Source organism: Microtus ochrogaster, chromosome 16 (genome assembly GCF_000317375.1).
Source record: "Microtus ochrogaster isolate Prairie Vole_2 chromosome 16, MicOch1.0, whole genome shotgun sequence".
NCBI lineage: Eukaryota > Metazoa > Chordata > Mammalia > Rodentia > Cricetidae > Microtus > Microtus ochrogaster.
The window spans coordinates 11,413,244-11,434,589 of record NC_022018.1 but is presented as its reverse complement, the minus strand read 5'-3'; positions in this window follow the sequence as shown (position 1 = coordinate 11,434,589).

The following is a 21,346-nucleotide window of genomic DNA, read 5'->3' as shown; positions in this document are numbered from 1 at the left end:
TCTTCTTTTATTCTCTCTGCCTGTCAGCCCCGCCTATCCTTTCGACTGCCTTGCTATTGGCCATTCAGCTCTTTGTTAGACCATTCAGATGTTTTAAACAGGCAAAGTAACAACTTTACAGAGGCAAACAAATACAACATAAAAAATTGCAACACATTTTTGCATTGTTAAACAAATATTCCACTGTATAAACAAAGTAACACATCTTTGACTAATGTCCCACAATGCCAACCTCAGGTGGCTCACAGGCAGCTGTGGGAACCAAAGCCTCTGGCCTCCACCAGCACCTTCTCTCATGCACATACCCACACAGAGACACAGATGTCACAAAGAAGTAATTTAATTTAAAATAAAACTAAATCTTTAGAAAGAATAATGCATGTGATTGGGAGATAAACCTTCTAGCAGAACACTTGCCTGCCATGTAGAAGATCCTTGTTCAAAGCCCAACACCATGACTGACTGGATGGCTGAATGGCTGGATGGTTGGATGGTTGGATGAATGTGGAGGCTCAAAAATGTGAGCCTATTTCCACTTTGTCTGAAGGTCAGAGAGTTTGAGGTTACTCAAAACAACCAGGGCTACACTTCCTGACTTAGGGTGTGGTTACTTGGTCCTTTTGACATTAAGATGGCCCAGACAGGTAGATCCACTCCACCCCAACCAAAGGTCAGGAAATTCAAGCACACTTGTGCTCCTTCTTTTGAAATAGGAGCTTTGACCTTGGGAGTGGCTGCCTTCAGGATACTTGGTCTAGGTGGGTTCACCGCCTAATGCTTTTTGTATGGATTAATGGCTCAAAGTGTTGAAGCAAGTAATTGTTCTCGTTGTCCTTTGTATCACGTTAAAGCAGTCTTTTGTTTTCTTCCCCTTTTTGTATTGGGGTATAAAAGTGTATGGAAAATAAGCGCAGGTAGATTCATTCAGCATTCAGTATTCGCTGAGTTGCCCTCCCCTTATTATCCTATGTCTTAGTGATTCTTTCTTATTCTGTTCCTCTTACTTAACATTTTTCCTCATGCCCCTTCTTTGGTACAACAGATGAATGAAATAATAAACAGCTTTGATTTAAGATAAAAAAAAATCTTGATTTTTATTTCAGTTGACCTCTCTCTCTCTCTCTCTCTCTCTCTCTCTCTCTCTCTCTCTCTCTCTCTCTCTCCAATAATCCAAGAGTTCTAAAACCGTTTTTTCCACCGTGTGAGTATACTCATAAAATTGTTGGGCTTTCTGCACCCAGGAAGAAGGCAGCAGTGACAAGAATTTCTCTTTCTTAAGTTAACGGCATAGGGAAGTGTATTAGTTATTTTCCTATTGCTGTGATAAAACCTCCTAACCGAGACCACTCAGAGAAGGGCTTGAGCTTACAGTTCCAGAGGGTTTGAGTCCCGTGATGGTGAAACATAGACCTGGTATCTTGAACTGAAAATGTAAAACAGAAAGAGTGACTTGAAATGGTACATCTCATTAATCTCTCAAAGCCTCCCCCACCCATGCCACACCTCCTCCAACAAGGCCACACCTCCAATGTGTCCTCAGGCAGCCTTGGCTATCATAGAACTAGCTCTGTAGACCAAGCTGGCCTTAAACCACCTGCCTCTGACTCCTGAGTCCTGGGATTAAAGGCTAGCACCATCACCACCCAGCTTGAGGGTGTAATCTTTAAACTTGTAAATCACCAGGATTTTCATTTCTGCCATCTCAACGACCTATTCTTGAATGACCCAGACTTCACATAATCCCTTGGCCCATCCCCTTCCTCTATTCTTTTCCTAGATCATCTTTGGGAAGTGGGGACCCTCTGTTGCATGTCCTCTGCACCTGGGCCTGCTCATCCAGACCTTTTGGCTTTTCCTGTCTTGGGTAACCAGAGTCTGAGATCCCAAGCATGTACCTCTGATTCAAATACACATGTGTGCATGCTTCCTTCATTCTAAACTGGTTGTTCTGGCTATTTTACCCAGTCTTGGCCAGTTGGGCTCTTGTCAGCATCTTCTGTCTGTACCCAGAAGCAGTTACAGAATCCAGGTAGCTTGGGTTCCCCACTGCCTAACTGAATATCTTCATTGTCTCCTCCCTTAAGGTTTGGTGTAAGATAAAAGGCTGGAACTGAAGCTGACATCTGGTCAACCCCACCTTTTGTAGGACTTGTCTCTATGCCACTTTGAGTGAAGATTAGAATGAGATGCTCCCTATAGTCCCAGGCATTTGAATACTTGGTTACTAGCTGGTAGCACTTCTTTGGGAGACTTTAGAGGTTTGGCCTTGTTGTAAAGAAGTACGCCATTGGAGGTGGGATTTAAAGTTTAAAAACAGGCAACGTTTTGCCTCTGCTCTCTCTGTTTCCTCCTTGTGGTTTGAGATGTGAGTTCTCAGCTTTTCCTGCAGCCATGCCTGCCTGCTTGCATGCTGCTGAGGTCCCTGCTGTAACAGTGATAGACTCTTAACCCTCTGGAACCCTAAACCAAACCAGTCCTTCCTTCTATAAGTTGCCTTGATCGTGGTGTAGAAATAAGTTTGAAGTTGAAAAGAAAGAGACCATCATTCCAATTGAAGAGCCCAGATAAGACAAGCTTGATTCTTAATCAAGAGGGTATGCTCAGAAGAGAGAACACACACAGAAGTGCAATTGGTTTCCTTTTAACTCAGGTGGTGGCTGTGTCTTTACTGCATTGGCTGGGGTTCAACCTCACAATCTTATTTAGTTGGTTAGTCTGAAGAGAATTGGCACACATGAAATGAAGGAGGAAGGGGAAGGACCACTGTGCCAGGTCATCAAACTCCTAAAACAGAGCAGTAGGTCTTTGGGTAAACAGAGGTTTTACTGGGTGAAAAGAATTAAAACATTTACATAAAAGACTTACAGGGTGGGAGAGATAAAAATTAATTCCTGTTCTAAATTCTGAAGAGTTTCTGCACCCCAATAAGTCTCTCCACTGATGCAGCAATCCAAATCAGACTAAATCAAACCAAATTAGAAAAGGCCCAGGTTTAATGAGTAAAACACTCCTGGATGATTTTCTGACTCCCCAGAGAGGAGACTAGGAAGAGAGATCAAAAACACATGTGTCTGTTTTCTGCGGGGCAGTTTAAATACCCTGTGGAAGTAGCCTTGAGTATCGCTGGGGGAGGAGCCATGTTTGGCAGGCTTTCTGAGATGAGGCAGGGTTTGGGGAGAGAGAGATGCGGGGAGAGGAGTTGAGGTGGAGCTTTTACCAGAACATCCCAAACTCTTTGGTTATATGGATGCCAGGGGCTGGGGTGGAGCTTCCACCAGAACAAATTCAAGTTTTATAGTATTTGATAGAAAATATTCACATTTAATATTTCTTATGTTAGTCCTACTGGGCAAGGATAAGGTCGCTACCACAATTTTGAGCCAAATTTGAAACAAACTTTAATTAATACTGGCTAGGATGATGGACTCTGATCAGATTCCTTCTGGGGTTCCCAGAAAATGGCCACTTTTATTTTGAGCTATATTGTCCAGGTATTTATAAAGGCAAGCCCACAAAACTACATACTTTCTGCCTTCATCCAGTGGGGGCAAGCATACATCTTGAGGTACTTCCTGCCTAGTGTGAGTAAGCTCACCCTGTGCAGTTGGTGAAATGGTCTGTCCTGTCCCTTTAAGAGACAAGCCCTGCCCACTCTCTCTGCTGTCTGCTGAGGCAAGCAGATATTCCTTCTTGCAGCCCGAGTCCCTTCCTTTCCATCTCTTTCCTGAAGAGGTAGCTGCTGCCGTGGCTCTTCTCCCTCTCTCTCTCTCTCTCTCTGTTTCTCTCTCTGCCTCTTTTTCCTCATTCCCTTTCTCCCTCCCTCTCCCATTTCCCCTTCCCTTCCATAAACTAAATAAATATCCAACCTCACTCTGCATGGTGTGCCTATCCATTTTGTTCTCTCACCCACCACACAACTCTCTGCCTAGGCCGGTTGTCTTTGTAGCCCACCATGGTCTCGTGTCTGCTGCCCACTGCCTCCACTCGGGGCCCTGCAGCTTTTTATTTTTACCCTAACATTAGTGTTATGACTCTAATCAATCAAACTTGTTTAGAGAGGTAAAAACCTGTGGCTTATTGTCTTATATGAACAATCTGAGAGCCTCCAGTGCTCAGGGGTCTGTTTTTTTGGTCAGGGGCTTGCAGATTGAGAAGCATTCTCGTTTCATTGATCTCTTAAGCACAGTAATCAGAACTTAAAACATAACTTTGGCTGTTACATTTACAATGATGTTTTATTACAGCAATTGAAAAGTAACTATTATGTGGGTAAATGCTATTTTATTCCTTTTGTACATCTTCAAAATAGAATATGGAAAACTTCAAACTGCTTACTCCTAGGGTTCTCGGCTTTTGTGATTTGTACAATATCACCCCCTAAATGTTTAAGGAACAAGATGTTTAGACAGAGTGGGATAGCCCAGTGAGTCACTGGTATGACTGCCTTTGCCATGCTGAGTCACAGTTTCCTGCTCTAGGTCACCTCTGTGAGTCATCCTCAAAATGCTTGGCCCACGTTCATCACTGCAGCCTTCCATCCTTCCGTCAGGAACGTCCAGGAATTGTGTGACAGTTCTAGATTTTGAAGTAACTTTCTGTGTGTTTTGTTCATATGGTTTCCTAGAGTTCCAATAATTGTCAGAAGAAATTTTATAGAAAAAAAAAAAGACTATTGGAAGCTTCGGTGTTATTTCCTCAAACCCTGGTAGTGGAAAAACAAACTAAAAAGAAAAAAAAAAACCTAGAAAGCAAACTAGTTTAACAGGCCATGGGGTGGGGTGGGGGATGGGCAGTTATTTGTGTCCCAGATTTGCTAGGACCTGCCTGTAAGTTTGAAAAGCACGGCAAGACATGTGTAGGAAATGATTTCTATTGTAGAAACCAGCATACATCGCAAACTAAGTTTCTGTTTCGTTCGTTTTGTTTTAAGGACATTTAAAGCAGCACCACACCAGTAACTGGAAGGCTGCGGGGAGGCACGGACTCCAAAGACAATGGCTAGAGAGAACTGTTACCACACCAGGACGGGGGAACACAGGGAAGGTACGCTGGTGCCTGGAATCAGGCTGCAGAGAAGTGAATGGCTGCCCTGCTTCCGATTAGTCACAGATGAACCGGCACAACGACAAAGGCTGGGAGTGCTGGAAAAAAAAATCTGGTCGGAAACAACCACCCTGCTGCAGGAAACCGACAGTGATCTCCGATAGAAAGGAGAGCATTGCTCTTCCTCCTGCTGCCTCGAGTCTCCCTCTAGTGCCCTGATTGGCAGAGCTTTTCAGGGCTCTGTAGCAGTGGCCCAGCTGCAGCATGCAGAGGGTGGTGAGCGGTGAGAGTCAATAGCTTAATAATTCTCTCCACAAGCCCTCACGCGATCACACATTAATATGGTCTGTGTTATTCCCTGGGATGCCTCGGTGCTTAGAAAGGTTCCTGGCATAAAATGCAAGCAATAAACATTTGCTGTTGGAGGTGGGGAAAGAGCACTAGCTCTTCTCCGGCCTGCATTCAAAGACAAGAAGAGTCCGAAATAACCTTGGCTGTCCTGCCAGTGTCTAAGCTCATTCCCAGCTCTATTTATACTTTTCGGCGTGCCTGTCGGAGATGGCATAGCCTGTGGCTTCGGAGAAAAGCAGGTCCAGAGTAAAAAGCCCAGCCCCACTTCAAGTTGAGGGGCCTTAGGCAAATTAGTCGGTATCTAAGACTTGTTTCCCATCTCTATAGAATGCGGGTAATCCCGTGGGTTTAAATAAGGCGATCCTATCTGGCTTGTGTTTCTCACATGCTATTCACCACTCTTCTCTCCCACCCCACACCCCAGAGCGATGACCAAGTGAGCGAGTGTGTGTGTGTGTGTGTGTGTGTGTGTTCTATGTTTCCCTCCCCAGCTCCCCAGAGCTAAAGCGAGGTTCTAGCTGGAGAGACACGGATTCGCCTATGGCTGCCAGGCAGGCCTATGGTTGGTTGGAGCACTGCAGCCAGGCCCAGGTTCTGCGGCCCAGAAGGATCCTTGCACTGGAGTTTCCTAACAGCCCTATTGCGAGTTTCCTAATAGCGGAGTTTCAAAGCCAGCTCCCTCCCTCCTGAAACAAACGAGGGTGTGGCGGTTCCTCACATTCACAACTAAACAAAACGAGGAGAACACCCACCCCCAGCCTCGCCCAGCTCCAGACATTTTCCCAGGCACCAGGTGCAGCCGAGCTGCAGGCACACCCTACAGTTGCTGCGAGTCCCAGAACTGGGGTTCAGCCCCTTCCAAGGTCCGGCCTCGGGGTGAGCTCGCCGGACCGCCCTGCCCGGCCGGGTCGACCCGCAGCGGCAGCCGGATCCTGGCCCGAGGAGTGTGTCCTCTCCTGGGTCGGAATCCTGAGAATGCGGAGAAGCATCTAGCTGGCCTCCGGGAGGCAGGAGGGGATCAGACACGGACCTTTTCGGATGATTTTTGCACAAAATCTCCCCACACCAAGGATTGCAGCCCTGGGAAGCGGAAGCCCAGGGAATGGGAAGGGAGCTTTTGGCTCCTTCTCCAGGCCGCCTTCATCACGTCCGCTCCTGAAGTACTGCTGGCGACGAAGGCTTTTAAAAGCCTGTTCCTGTTCCAAAGATCCTGTCTTTGTGTCTGTGGAAGTTCCTTTCTCGGTTGCAAACCATCAACACCATCCCCAAGCGGGTCTTCCCAGCTGGATTGTCGCCACCTCGTGGCAAGATCCGGTGGTCACATAAGCCCTTGCCCCCCAAGCCTTTTGCTCTCTTGGGTCCCAAGCCTATTTTTCTTTGTTTCTCCAACCAGCTACCAACTGGATTTTTATAATCCTGCTCTCTGGGTTTAGGAGGTAGGCTGGGATACCACTACCCCACCCCCCTCGGTTACACCGCTCCCCCTCTTAAAGAGAAACAAGGGTTATTCCGAGAGCCAGGAGTGGCCGGATTGGCAAGCCTGTGGGGGCTAGGTGTGAGGCATTAATCCCCCACCAATTTCCCATGAGACAAACTAATGATTAAGAAGACAGACGCAACTCTGTCTTGTTCCTACTGGTTAGCGATGCTATTATACTTGATGAGTATCATTAAAGGACCCCTGTCATTAAAGACTCCCTGTTATTATTGTTATTATTATTATTTAGCATTTATAATGTATTCCTTATTTTCAAAGCACGAAGACTATTATCTCCCCGTACTTTCCAAACACAACAGAGCAGCAACGCAGGTGACAACTTCATTTCACAAAATAGGGAAACTGAGGCACTGTAATTAGTGCAGGGTTCTTGGATTAATGAGTCAACAGTAGTCATTTCTTACCTGCTGATTATTGCCTTGCTCTCAAGTGTCATGGATTCCAGTAAATGGTAATCCTCACTTGGAAAACTCGTTTCTCCCATCCACTTTTATGACCCACTTGTAATCACATTAGAACCCCAATCAGGGAAGTTTTCAAACCTGTGAGTCATTACTTCAAGCTCATTACTGAGCACCTGGGCTCTGTTAATTGTATTTTATTTTACAAGTCAAATTATCGTTAATATTGTTAGTTAGTATTTATAATGCATTCTGTTAAAATGTATCTAAGAAATTCCAGTTTTTAAAAAGTAGGAGATCCTCACCTCAGGAACAAGAATGTATCTTGATCTGAAGAATAAATGACATTGAAGATAAATTGTTTGTTACCACAAGCATTAAGGGGGAAAACTAACTATCTTGTTTTAAAGCTAGACCCCCATAAGCTGCAGAGACAAGATAGCTGTCTCCTGCTCCCAAGCTTTGCTTCTGTGTTTCAAGGGCTCCAGTACTTGGAGTCACTCAGTACTCCAGGTATTTAGTATCTGGATCCCTTTGAAAACTGAGTTTTCATCTCAAAAGTAGTAATGAAATACAGCCATTTGCTATGCTCATAGATAACAGCTGTGTCATGCACTCTGCCTCCTTCCTTCTGAAAGACATGCACACCATAAATAAATAAATAAATAAATAAATAAATAAATAAATAAATAAATAAATAAATAAATAAATAAATTCCGGCCATTCTGGAAGTCTCCAGTGCAAAGCTTTTGAGTTTAAGTTCAGGGCTAGGTCAGGGTTGGAGAGCTGAAAAGTTTGTCCATCCATCCAGGTGCTTTGATGAACTTGATCTCCAGCCACACTGGCGTCTTCTCATACAATCTTTCCAGTTTTTCTGTTTACCGGGTTCTCACCCCTGTCACGCCCCCTCCTGCGGAGTCTGCGTGGTCTCTCACATAGGCTGTGGCACAAGCTTCAAGGAAGAGTGCCCACAGAGAAGGTGTGTGTGCTGTGCTGCCTGCATTGGAGCCCTTGCACTTTTGGCATTACCTGCTTATGTTCTAAGGGATACAGTTTGGTTTCTTCTGGAAGGGAAGATAGTATGTTTTAGTTTCCAGAGTCTACTGATGAGCCATGGCCATATACAGGAGTATATGATGCCAATGGAGGAAGATGGGTTAACATTCAAGGCAAAAGGTTTCCAGGTTTAACCTGGTGCTTAGTAAATAAAGAACAAAAGGCAAACTTAATTAAGAAATTAGGACAGACTCAGCAAAGATGGGATAAGAATAGAAGAGCGAGATAAATGCCTGTAACGCCTTGAGATTGGATTTGGGGAGGGTTTGAGAAGGAGTTAGAGATATGGAGAAGGAAAGAAGTTCTGCATAGATTGCAGAAATATAAAAAGACTGTAGACTGTGTGACTGTTAACCACAACCGCTTGCCCTTAGCTCAAAATGGCATAAGTTCATAACCTAAATAAAGATTTATATCAAAACTAATGCCAAGCCATGTCTAGCATGACCAACTGCAGACTCACACCGGGGACATCTGTCTGATGAAATTCTATTCTCATGTATCTGATATAATGATTCTAAGAATAATCTGTATCACATGAAAAAATAATACATGCTGTTAAGCAATTTTTTTTCTATATAAAGGATGAGCCTCATGCCTAGTAAAGACGCATTCAGATGTAATTCTTTTGAGTCTTGTGTCTGTCATTCGCCGACTCCTTACCCACCTATTCCTGAGACCCTGTTCCGTTGGTCCCAGTGCCCAGGCTGAGCTGGTAGGTCGCGTCACACCCAATAGCAAATTTCTAAAAGTGCAATTTCAAAGAAGTTGTCCATTGGCTTAGAGGATTCGCATCAACCTTCCCAATCTTCTGTTACTGTACTCACTCACTCACTCACTCACTCACTCACTCACTCACTCACAGAAACGCAGTACTGGGTACTCATATGTTGTTGTATCCCGGCAAATAGCTGCGTTCAGCGGGTAACTCGGTAAGTTCATTCCTACACAGCAAAGCTTTGCAGTAAGTCCTCATTATTACTCTGCCGCGAGGAAACAGAGACTCCCATAAGGTGTCTATCATGGTGCATTTAGAAGGGAATCTGGAAAGGGGTAGGCACAACACTCCAGTACTCGGAAAGTCGAAGGCACCATCATCCACCAGCGCCCTTCACGTGGAAGCATAAGACTCAAGGGTATGGCCAGTAGATATGAGCTGAGGAGTTCTTTGTAATGCAGAGAACAAAGCACCCCACAAGTGGAGAAAGAGCCTACGTGCACACCTAACGTGGATTATAGCTGTAGACGCCACACTGTTGAGAGACTCCTATAGGATGCCATGCTCAGCTGATCATTCACCCTTTGAGCTTCCTCTATCTTCAGCGGATGAGAAACAGTGGCAGACCAACAAGCAGCTCAGGATTCCCTAAGCGCTTCAGCTTCTAACCAATAAGGAAGTCCAGAGAAAGGAAGCTTTTATCAAACACAAGAGCCCCACCACCACCTCCACCCAAGCCTGAGATCGCTCCAGTCAGTTACAAAAATGGGATGCTTGGTAGCAAACACTTTCTGGGTTGGTATAGTGTTCCCTAACCAAGACAAGAATGATAAAATAAACAGTAAGAGAAGAAGTTCCACTTGCCTACGAGAAGATGTTGGTAGAGAACTGATAGGCAACAGAAATAGGTGCTATGATTGACAGCTGAATATTCTATACTGATATTTTGTTTGTTTGTGTTTTAACAAATAAAGCTTGCCTGAAGATCAGAGAAGCAAAGTGGCCAGCCACTAGAGGCCAGAAAGTGGTGGCAAATACTTTTAATCCCAGCACTTGGGAGCCCGGCAATGATGGTCCGCGCCTTTAAGCACTAGGAAGGTAGAGACAGGAGTGCTATGGCTGGGCAGAGAGAGGAATGTAAGGCAGGAGGAAATAGGAGCTCAGTGCAGTCTGAGGTTTGGTGGGGACAGATGGAGTCTGGAGATGCAGTTTGAGGACAGGATCGCCCCTTCGGTCTGAGCGTTGGTAGAGGTAAAAGAACTCTCTAGTGGCTGGCCTCTCTGCTTCTCTGATCTTCAGCATTAGCCCCTATATCTGACTCTGGGTTTTTATTATTAAGACCAACTAGAATTACTACAGCATTTTTATCTGTAGAGCAGCCAGTAATACCATCACATAGAGCCATTGTGAGGGTAAAAGACAGAAAAATGCTGTCAATTTTGACCACTTAGCAGAGACTCAATAAGTTTTCATTTCCTACAGTTATAAATTTAGCATTAGTAAAGATCCCTTTGGTATGTTCAATGGCTTAAAAAATAAACCACACAAATGAAAATGTACATCACTTACAAATATACCTTCTAACTAATTGGTACAAATTGTTTTTTAAAGATTTGTTTATTTTATATGTATATATGTTTGCTATCTGAGTATGTGCTCACCACGTGTGTGCAAGAGCCCCTAGAAGCCAGAAGGCTTGGATGTTCTGGAACTAAAGTTACCGGTTGCTGTGGGCTGCCATATGGGTCCTGGGAACCCGACCTGGGCACTCTGCAAGAGCAGTGTCTTTGTTTGTTTTCTGTTGCTGTGATAAACACGACAGTCAAAAGCAATTGGGGGAAGTAAACGTTTATTTGGCCGGGTACACTTCACAGTCCATCACTGAGAGAAATCAGGGCAAGAACTCCAGGCAGGAATTTGAAGCAGGAACAGAAGCCGCACACTGACTTGCTCCCCATGGCTTGCTCAGCCTGCACTCACTCAACCCAGGACCTCCCACGGTTGGGCTGGGCTACCTAACATCAATCATTAATTAAGAAAATGCCCCAAAGGATGTGCCACACGCCAGTCTGGTGGAGGCAATTTTTCAGCTGAGGTTTCTCAAGTGACCCTAGTTTGTGCAAGTTGACATAAACTAGCCAACAAGGCAGTTAAGTACTCTCAACTGGTCCACATTCGAACTCTTCAAAGCGCTGTTAGCGAGTTTAGAAAGCAACGTCCAGGCGCTGGTTAGAAAATGTAAACTCTTAGGCTCCCCACCCCCACCCCACCGCCGTTCCGCCCTCAACCTGCTGGTTCAAAGTAGGTGCTCCAGCCACGTTCCCTGGAGACTTGGAGGCACATGCAAGTCGGCGAGACCCTGAAGCAGAGGATGCACGCTGCCGCTCGCTGACTGAGCTAACCGGATTCTGGGAGGGGTCCTTTTGAATCCTCCACCCTTCCTTATTTCGTCTTTCCTGAGTCGGAAAAGACGGTGGCCCCTGTTAGGGGAGTGCAGCCGCTGTAATGATCAGAAATCCTGACAGGTACAGAAGTGGGGGATTGGTCCGATCACGACTAGAAAGTCACTTAGGTGGCGCGGAAGCTGTCATCCAGGTAGCATCTGTGGAAGACCTACCGTGTGCCCGGCCCCCACTGTCTGAGACACGTAGAAACAGCTTGGTGCCATTGTACGGTCGGGAGATCTGGGCTCTGATCCAAATCCTACTTTAAGTGGCTGGGCAGTTCCCTCAGCCCTTGGCGTCTGTGTTTCCCCATCTGAAAAATAAGCGGGGCAGATTGAAGGCCCACCTGGAAACCTTGGTCTCATTGGGTAAAGCGATTTTAAGTGATTACACATGCACCCCAGGTCAGGGTGTGATTAAGGGTTGAGTTTGGCGGATTCGGCGGCACCCAGGGCACCGACTCTGCAAGCCGAGTGCAAAGAGCCTGAGTTTGCTACGAAAGAAAAAGTCTCCTCTGGGCACTACCGAAGCCCCCTGGTGAGGGGGAGCAGACTGGAGCTTCTCCTTTGGCCATTAGGTGTCGCTGCCATGATGTGAAATATAAGGTTGATAGGGATGCTTCCGAAAAAACCTTGAAATCCCTGTGGGTAAATGGATGCTGCTGGTGTCCAGATCTAGACCCCCTTCCCCCCAGCCTTCTAAGTGCCGAAAGCTTGGGGAGGGTTGCCTTGGATCTAAACAGGAACCAGTAGTTACACTCCCGCAGCTCGGGCTAGCCCAGATGACGTAGAGGGCCAACAAGAACGTCAACCGAGAGCCCACAAGGCAGCACTCCAACGCGCGCGGGCGCGCGCACGCGCGCGCGCACACACACACACACACACACACACACACACACACACACACACACAAAATCGGTCCCTAGCTTACATTTTTATCTCTGCTCCTCTGTTTCTCTCTTACTTTAAGAATGGTCAGCAAGGAATTCGAACCCAAACCAGAACCTGCCTTACAGGTTTCTCATACGACCCCAGCGGGTTTTGCTCCAGTGGTGAAAGCAGGCTTTAGCTGTTGTCTGGTCATCCTGACTAGGGCTGGGCAGTGCATGCGGCTGACCCACCAGTACCCCCTCCCAAACATTTCCACCTATACCATTTCCCTGTAAAAGAGGAAAAGGGCATTATTTAGGCTCTGGCACGTGTAGGGAACTGGACCACTGGGGCTCCAAGCAAACCTGCATTGCAGCTTTGCGCCTGAGCAGTGGTTCTCAACCTTTGGGTCCCAAACGACCTTGTCACAGGGGTCAATCCTGAATAACAGCTATTTACATTATGATTCATAACAGTAAGAAGATGACAGTTATTAAGTAGCAACGGAATAACCTTATGGCTGGGAGTCACCTCATTATGAGGAACTGTAGTGAAGAACTGTGGCTGAACTAGGAAGGTTGAGCATCCCTACTCTAGAGAGACACACATACAAACGGGAAACCTTGCGAATCTGCCTAGCAAAGGAGCCAGTCAGTGGCAAGAGATTTGAAGCTCACACACCTTGAATGCATCTCTGTTTCTTGACAGCCATGAGATGATGTGCTGTTTAACTGGGGGGCAGCTCCTTTTTCATATCTGTAGAACAGAGAGATTAAGCTTAAATATTTACAAAGTCACCTGAACATGCTTGTGACTCACAGACAAGAACAAGTTAACATATAAATCAGATCTCATTTTAAAGTAATCTCACAGTTTTAAATTCACATTGAAGCATTGTTTACTGCGGTATGCTGAGTTTCTACACTAAACAAAGTATCAGGCAGGCAGAGGTGACAACCCTTGTCCCTTTCAATCACTCACTGTACCCCAGGCCTCACGCCATCTTGACTGTAAAAGCACAGATTAATTTACAATTTTACACATGCTATAGATGCAGTCATGTAGGGCCTCCTCCTTTGTCCATAGCTCTTGTCACGGAGCAGCCATGTTTTACATATGGCACACAGCATTCCATCAAGTCGGTTGGTGACAATCTATAAACTCTACAGTTGATGGACTCTTGGGAACATGCCTGTTGAGAGACTACAACAAATGGCGCCTCTCTTGTCATTCTGGTATTCGTCCTTAGTCACCACTTAGTTTCATGTATGCTGGACTGAAGACAGTTTTTACCACCTCCTTTTCCTGCCACTTTCTAGTAAATCCAGATTTGTCCACGCGCGTGTGTTCAGATGGGGCAATCACATCCCCTTCCTGGTAGACTGGGTGTGTTCGACAGTTTATGTCAACTTGACACAAGCTAGAGTCATCAGAGAGGAGGGAGCCTCATTTGAAAAACACCTCCATAAGATCAGGCTGTAGGTATTTTCTTAATTAGTGATTGATGGGGGAGAACCCAGCCCGTTGTGGGTGGTTCCACCCCTGGGCTGGTGGTCCTGGGTTCTATAAGAAAGCAGGTTGAGCAAGCAATGGGAGACAAGCCAGTAAGAAGCACCCTCCATGGCCTCTGGATGAGCTCCTGCCTCCAGGTTCCTCCAGAACATCAAGACAGAGTTGAGAGACTGCAGGGATGGCTCAGCCAGTGAAAGCACTGGCTGTTCTTGCAGAGGACCTGAGTTTGATCCCCAGTGCCCACATGGTGGCTCACAACCATCCAGTTCCAGTTCCAGGGGATCTAATGCTAACTCTGACCTCTGAGGGCACCAAAAAATGCTACATATACATACCCTCAGACACACAGAAAAGAATAAATAATTATTTAAAAATAATTTTAAAAGGCACACTAGGAATACCAAATTTACATCTCTCTCTATATTTGCGCACTAACTTAGGTTTGTGTATGCATGCACTTACCGTGGTGCACACGACGAGGCCAGAGGACAACCTGTGGGAGTCAGTTTCTTCCTTCCACCATGCAGGTCCTGGGGATTGAACTCGGGTTGCTGAGCTTGGTGGTAAGCACCTTCACCCACCCACTGAGTCATCTTCCTGACACCAAACTTACTTTTTTTTAAAAAAAAAAAATACAAGAACAAATCAAGGTACAGACTAAAGGCATAGAAAACCTGTTTAATAAAATAGTAGCAGGAAATCTCCAAATCTTGGGGAAAGTATAGATATCTCAGTACCCACTTCTAGAACCCTGAAATAACATGGTCAGAAAAGAATGTCCGCACAGTATAGCATAGTTAAAACACTAAGTGCAAGCTGGGCAGTGGTGGCACAAACCTTTAAACCTAGCACTCAGGAGGCAGAGCAGAGGCAGGCATATCTCTGTGAGTTTATGGCCAGCATGGTCTACAAAGTCAGTCTAAGACAGTTGAGGCTACACAAAGAAATTCTGTCTCAAAAACCAAAAAGAACAATAACAACAACAAGGAAAAGTCATGAGGTGCAGAACAAAGAATATATCTGTGAGAGAAAATTGCCAACCCATTCACAAGGGCAATCTCATTGGAATAATGGTTTCTTTCCCAACAGAAAGCCTAACCGTCAGGAGAATGTAGGCCTGAAAGAAAAACCTGCCAAGCAACATTATTATACCCAGCAAAATTATCTTTAACAATCAAAGAGGAAATAAAATCTTCCAAGATAAGCATAAACTAAAAGAATCCATGACAACTAAGTCAACATTGCAGAAGATACTTACAGGAATACTACACACAGGAGAGAAAGATAAATATAAGCATGGAAGAGCAGAAATATCCTTGAAGAGCAGATAAGTAAATGATAATTAAGAAAGAATCAAATGTTAGAAAACAGCAAAATGACAAGTGTTAGTTCATGGTTTTCAGTTATAATACTTAATGTAAATGGTCTTAGTTTACCAATTAAAAGACACAAACTGACTGACTTTATTTTTTTAATCTTTTTTTTTACAAAAATCATTTATTTATTTATATTTTTAGAGACAGGGTTTCTAAACCCTGTAGCTTTGGAGCCTATCCTGGAACTAGCTCTTGTATACCAGGCTGGCCTCAAATTCACAGAAATCCACCCGTCTCTGCCTCCCAAGTGCTGGGATTAAAGGCATGCACCACCACTGCTGGCGACTGACTTTATTTTTAAAATTAGTGTTCCATTGTTTGCTGCCTATCAGCAACACGTCTCTCCCCTCGCCCTCCTGAAGAAATGACTCAGCAGTTTAGAGTTTTACTGTCACCTCTGAGTTCACATCCAACAAGGCAGACTTCAAGCCAAAATGAGATGGAAGAGACAAAGGTCAGGATGTATTGAAAAACAAAGTAGTTGATCAAGAATATATAATAGTTGCTTGTCATTTAGAGTGCTGGTGCATGCCTTTAATCTCAGTACTAAGGAGGCAGAGGCAGGCATATCTCTGTGAGTTTGAGGCCAGCCTGGTTTACAGAGTGAGTTCTAGGACAGCCAGGGCTATACAGAGGAGAAGCACTATTTTGAAAAAAAACTATATGTATGTGTGTACATATATATCTATATATAGGTGTGTGTGTTATAAATATATATGCATCAGATGTCAATGAGTCTAATTATAAAAATTAAAAGTTTCAAAACACTAGTGGACAAAAAGGGACAAATAAGTCCCATTACAATAAAGGAGAGTAACACCATTACCCCACTGTCACCAATTAACAAGTCATACAGACATAAAAGTGAAAGAGGAAATTTAGACTGAAATTGTAGTGTAGATCAAAATCAAGTGGATTGAGCCGAACATTCCACCCAATGACTGCTGAGTAGCCTTTTTTAGGCACAAGGCAAGTCTTAACAAATACAAAAAAAAAAGATCTAAATATAATTCCTGTTTTATCAGATTATGATTAACTGAAACCGGAAACTAATAGCCAGAAAACCTATATAAACAGAAAGTGAATGCTACACATCTGAATGAGTTGTTGAAAGAATCAGTAGAGAAATTTAAAAATCCCAGAATCGGGGCCTGGAGGTAAAATATGGTGCAATGCTTGCCTAGTGCCCATGAAACCTTAGATTCAGTCTCTAGCCACCACATAACTTGGGCATTTTGGGGGGCCTTGAGTATCAGCCTCAGTACCCCCTCAGGGCTCAGAAATGGGTATTTATGGAAGGTGAGAATTTGAGCGTAAAAAATTAACTTAAGTATATTACCTCTGCATCTTCTTTATTTTTCATGCAAGGGGAAAAATTAAGTGAAAGGGGCATGAAGGAGAGGAATAAGAAGAAGAGTAAGGGACAGAATAAGGAGAAGAAGGAGAGTAAGGGGAAGAAGCGGAAGCAGTGAAGAGAAAAAGAAAGAGTAACAGCTGATCTTGATGAGGTTTCTAGTTTAACAGACATAGTTGGAAAATTTCATAGGCAAGGACAATGATAATTATTATGTCCAGCCCATGAGGACCCCAAAAGACCACCAGGGAGACTGGCTCACCAAAATGCAAAAGCCAGGTTTATTATCGTGCATGTAATTGCAAGCCAGCAGGAACCTCATCAGCATAGCAGTGACAGGAGGTGCCCCACCCTTCTAGAGGGCACTATTTAAAGGCAAACCCAGGAAAGCTACATTAGCAGGGTTCAGGGTGATGGGTTCAATCCTGATTGCCTCCTGCCTAGGGACTTTTCAGAAATTTTATTTCCAAACCTTGCCTGTAGCTGGTCAAGTTTTCTTCTCGGCTGACCTTCAGGTGGGGACTTTCTGTGGTTATCTATACTTCCCAGATGGCTCCCCTGTTACTTTTACCCCTAGCCATTTCTGAGGACTGGAATGTTTCACAGAAAATAGCTTACACAAGACATAAGATGGAAGTGAGAGACAAAAATGGAGGAACTTCAGTTCTTCATTCTCCCCATTCTAGTAACTATATATATATATATATATATATATATATATATCTGCTCTGGGTTAAGGTATTATGTTTGTGCAGCTCATTTAAAAGTATAATGTATAATTAAGAAATATAAAGAGTCATCTATAATAATCAAGTTTATAGACATGTTATGTTTTCTAGATATATAGAGATATATTTCAGTTAGATAGGTATTTTTCAAATCTTTCAGAGACTTTCAGAATATGCCATTTAAAATATTTTAAGAAGACTTTTCATGACAATTAGACACATCTGCTCCTGGCAGCACCAATCTACTTCAAGAGGATGATGGGCACCGAAGAGAATGGAGGATCGTTATGGAATTGGTTAGCTATTTGAGCAAGAAACTGCTCTTGCCTGGACTGCTTGATGGTATGCTGTATGAACTGGAAATGCAGGACCCACAGAGAAATGACTGCTGAACTTGCCTAATGATGACACCATCCTTTGGGGTTCCTGCTACACAAAAGAGTCTACTAGACATTCTGCAGGACACAGAAGAAACAACTGATGGACTTTGTCATTAAAAGGCAGAACAGATCTTCAAATTTCCTGCTTCATAGAAAAGTCTGCTGGATACTATGTGCCTGTAGGCTGAAGATGGATGTTCTAATGATACAGAAGAACTTTGGTGACTATCCAGGCAGTGAAATGTCTCTGTCAATTCTAGAGTTTTGGAAGTAATTTACAATGTACTTCCTGTTTACTTAGGTAATATTATATCCTTCCTTCTGGAGCCTTCAATGGAGTTGAAGAACAGATAGTTATAGTTTTTTTAGTTAGGCAAAAAGATAAAGTAGATATAAATATTGTAACTCTAATTCTTGCTTGATAACCGTTTTATGTAATTTTACTTTGCTAAAGTTAAAACTTTCCTTCTTATTTAAACAGAAAAGGGGAGATGATGTGGGATTCCCCTCTGTATTCTGTGAATACCATTGATTAAGAAACTGCTTTGGATTTATAGTGAGGCAGAACAGAGGTAGGCAGGGAAAACTAAACTGAATATTGGCAGAAAGAAGGTGGAGTAAGAAAGACACCATGCAGCCACTGCCAGGAACAGACATGCTGCAACCTTGCTGGTAAACCACATCCATGTGGTGATATACAGATTAATAGAAATGGGTTAAATTAATACATAAAAGTTAGCCAAAAATATGCTTAAGCTATTGACCAAACAGTATTGCAAATAATATAGTTTCTGTGTGGTTATTTTGGAGCTGACCAGCCGGGAACAAACAAGTGGCCCTCTACAACAGGTCCCACGAGAAGAATAGAGATGAGAGACATTTCAGATTCCCGTGGGTGCCAGATGGTCTGGTTTGTTGAGAGCCTGGAGATTTGGCTTCAAAAAGTCCAAAAATCATACAGATGAGATGGAGCCATTAAGGCTACCTGATCCCCAGATTCTTACAGATGGGGCCCGACTGTGTCCCTGATGGGATGGTCTCAGATGAGAGACCCAGGTCCAGATAAGAAAAGGAGACATCTCCCTGATTCCTCCAGGTTGGCCTCTACCGCATCCACCAGGGCAAACTGACCTGTTCAGATTCAGAGATCAGCGCTGACACAAACGGAAGACAAACAGACAAGTCTTTGAACACAGATAGACTTACCAGTCAATCAGAATAAACCTTCGGTGTCGGGTGTCCCGATGGAGGTCTCTGGGGATCCAGGATGAGCCCCCAAATGTCATGCCCAGTCCGTAGGGACCCCAAAAGACCTCCTGGGAGGCTGGCTCACCAAAATGCAAAAGCAGGGTTTATTATCATGCCCATAATTGCAAGCCAGCAGGAAGGAACCCCATCAACGCAGCAGCAGCGGAAGGAGGTACCCCCCCCCCTTCTAGAGAGCATTATTTAAAGGCAAACTCCAAAAAAGTTACATTATCAGGGTTTGGAATGACAGGTTCAATCCTGATTGGCTCATATCTAAGGACTTTTCACAAATTTTTATTTTTGAACCTCGCCTGTTGCCGGTCAAGTTTTCTTATTGGCTGACCTTCGGGTGGGGGACATTCTGCAGTTATCTGTACTTTCCAGAAGGCTACCCTTCATTTATGAGGACTGGAATGTTTTACGGAAATAGCTTACACAAGGCACAAGATGGAAGTGGAGGACAAAATGGAGGAACTTCGGTTCTTCAATAATACGCATATCAAAATCACAAAAAAAGGGGCAAGTGGAACCTGAAAAAGCTGTACTCAGAAACAGGTGACCCAACCCAGGAAAGAGCCAGCATTCAAGGGGAAGTGCCTGGCATTCCAAACCGTTAGATAAAGTTACTAAACATCCCTGAATCCTGGATCCCCCCCAGTCCCTTCATCGAATCTCTTTGGTGATAACCAGCTTTGAGGACGCCCAGATTTGTTAGCAGAGGTGGGGCACGCTGCCTTCCAGCTCAGTGCTCACCTTCTATAGAAATTTCTATGTGGTCCGTTAGCAGGTGAGATTGACTTCACGGAAATTTGAACAAAGAGTGAATGCCATTGCTCCAAAGCCTCTTGGTGTGGGGGAATGGAGCAAGGTCACTTCGTTGCCAGTGTAGAAATCGTACTGCTGAGGTGTTTTGGGAACAACTCCCATTCTGAAGGGAAGAATCATGGCTTCACAAGGTTTTTACAGATATGACAGTGACTTTTGCAAAGGACAAGTGTTCCCGCAGCTCTGCAAAAGGAGTTGCTCCATGTGGACATGAATGTATACACTTCCCATGATCTGCCTATCGGTCTTTCAGTTGTGCACTCACTGTAGAGTCTGTGGGTTCCAACAGGACACAATAGTGCATGCCTGTAATCTCAGTGTTCGGGGAATATTCAAGATCATCCATGGCTACCTAGAGAACTGGGGGTGAGGAGACACATGAGATGCTGTCTGTAGTGCGAGCTTTACTCTCTGCTTTTCAGGGGCCTGCTACCCAGCTTCCAAAAATTTCACATGGAGGCTTATTCTTTCTTATAAATTCCCAGCCTTAGCTTGGCTTATCTTTAGCCATATTTTTTTAACTTAAATTCTCTATCTACCTTTGCCTCTGGGCTTTTATCTTCCTCTCTTTCTGCACATTTTTCTTTTCTTCTTTCTCCATGGCTTGTTGTGTAGCTGAGTGGCTGACCCCTGAAGTCCCCCCTCCTTCCCCTTCTCTTGCTCCTTGATCCCCCTCCCCAGGACAGCTGCATGTGACAGACAAGCCCCACATGGCAAAAACATGTTTTTTCATAGAGGCACATGAAAGACAACTGTGTTCAATAACACACTACTAAGAAGACCAATGCAGTTCCCAATACAATAATATTATTTTTCATTAATTAATTAATTAATTATATTTATGTGCATTGTTTTGCCCACACATATGTCTGTGTGAGGATGTCAGAGCTTGGAGTTACATACACTTGTGAGCTGCCATGTGAGTGCTAGGAACTAAACCCATGTTCTTTGAGCAGCTAGAGCTCTTAACCACTAAGCCATCTCTCCAGCCCCCAACACCATCTCTACAGAACTAGAAATAGCAATCTTATAACTCATATGGAAACATGGGGACCTTTAAAACAGTGTTTGCAGATGGAGCAAAGCAGGCTGAAGGTCCACGGTTCTTGGTTTAAACACCACAAAGCCCTAGTAAAACTGCGCTCTCCTGGCACCGACAGACTGACCCATACTGCACAACTACAGCTATCTGATTCTTGATAAGGGTGCCAGAAACAAACACTGAGGAAAATACAGCCATTTAACAGGGAGATGCTGAGAAAATGACTACTCACAAGATTGGAATCAGAACCTTCTGACCTGCACAAAAATCAACTCAAAATGGATCAACGACCTTAATATACGATGTGAGACTCTGAAAATACTACAGGAAGAGATGAGGAAGAACTTTAAGATATGACTATCAGTGATGACTTACCGAGACTCCGATAGCTCTGGAAATAACAGCAAGAATTGACAACTGACATCACACAAAAATTAAAAAGCTTCAGGACAGAAAAAAAAAAATAAAACCCAAAGCTAGCATGAAGAGACAGCCCAAAGA